This window comes from Arachis duranensis, chromosome 2 (genome assembly GCF_000817695.3).
Source record: "Arachis duranensis cultivar V14167 chromosome 2, aradu.V14167.gnm2.J7QH, whole genome shotgun sequence".
Classification (NCBI taxonomy): Eukaryota; Viridiplantae; Streptophyta; class Magnoliopsida; order Fabales; family Fabaceae; genus Arachis; species Arachis duranensis.
In genome coordinates this window covers 32,018,252-32,019,791 of record NC_029773.3, presented here as the reverse complement: position 1 = coordinate 32,019,791, position 1,540 = coordinate 32,018,252, and the positions used below count along the sequence as shown (strand labels likewise).

The 1,540-nt window shown below is 41.2% G+C and overlaps 1 pseudogene; it reads right to left on the bottom strand.

Moving 5' to 3' along the window:
- Nucleotides 1-1,540, bottom strand: part of LOC107474192 (cysteine-rich receptor-like protein kinase 44) — a 27,281-nt pseudogene that overhangs the window by 19,705 nt on the left and 6,036 nt on the right.

The window sequence follows — 1,540 nt, the reverse complement described above, 5'->3', positions numbered from 1 at the left end:
GAGGACCTAACAGAATTCTTCAAAGAAGAAGACATGGCAGCCGAAAACAACAACAATGCCAACAATGCAAGGAATGTGCTGGGTGACTTTACTGCACCTACTCCTGACTTTTATGGGAGAAGCATCTCTATCCCTGCCATTGGAGCAAACAACTTTGAGTTTAAACCTCAATTAGTTTCTCTAATGCAATAGAATTGGAAGTTCCATGGACTTCCATTGGAAGATCCTCATCAGTTTTTAGCTGAATTCTTGTAAATCTGTGACACTATCAAGACCAATAGGGTTGACCCTAAGGTCTACAGACTTATGCTATTCCCTTTTGCTGTAAGAGACAGAGCTAGGATATGGTTGGACACACAACCTAAAGAAAGCCTAAACTCTTGGGAAAAGCTAGTCAATGCCTTCTTGGCAAAGTTCTTTCCACCTCAAAAACTGAGTAAGCTTAGAGTGGAAGTCCAAACCTTCAGACAGAAGGAAGGAGAATCCCTCTATGAAGCTTGGGAAAGATACAAACAATTAATCAGAAAGTGTCCATCTGACATGCTTTCTGAAAATTGATCAGAAAGTGTCCTTCTGACATGCTTTCTGAATGGAGCATCATAGGTATCTTCTATGATGGTCTATCTAAACTGTCCAAGAGGTCATTAGACAGCTCTGCTGGAGGATGTCTTCATCTGAAGAAGACGCCTGCAGAAGCTCAAGAACTCATTGAAATGGTTGCAAATAACCAATTCATGTACACTTCTGAAAGGAATCCTGTGAACAATGGGACGAATCAGAAGAAAGGAGTTCTTGAGATTGATACTCTGAATGCCATATTAGCTCAGAACAAAATATTGACTCAGCAAGTCAATATGATTTCTCAAAGTCTATCTGGAATGCAAGCTGCACCAGGCAGTACTAAGGATGCTTCATCTGAAGAAGAAGCTTATGATCCTGAGAACCTTTCAATGGAAGAGGTGAATTACATGGGAGGAATCTATGGAAACACCTATAATTCTTCATGGAGAAATCATCCAAATCTCTCATGGAAGGATCAACAGAGACCTCAACAAGGTTTCAACAACAATAATGGTGGAAGAAACAGGTTTAGCAATAGCAAGCCTTTTCCATCATCTTCTCAGCAATAGACAGAGAATTCTAAGGAGAGCCAGTCTGACTTAGCAACCATGGTCTCTGATCTAATCAAAACCACTCAAAGTTTTATGACTGAAACAAGGTCCTCCATTAGAAACTTGGATGCACAAGTGGGTCAGCTGAGTAAGAAAGTTACTGAACTCCCTCCTAGTACTCTTCCAAGCAATACAGAAGAGAATCCAAAAGGAGAGTTTAAGGCCATCAACATGGCCGAATTTGGAGAGGAGGAAGAGGCAGTGATCGCCAATGAGGAAGACCTCAATGGACGTCCACTAACCTTCAATGAGTTCCCCAATGAGAAACCATGGGAATCTGAGTCTCAAAATGAGACCATAGAGATGCCATTGGACTTACTTCTGCCATTCATGAACTCTGATGAGTATTCTTCCTCTGAAGAGGATGA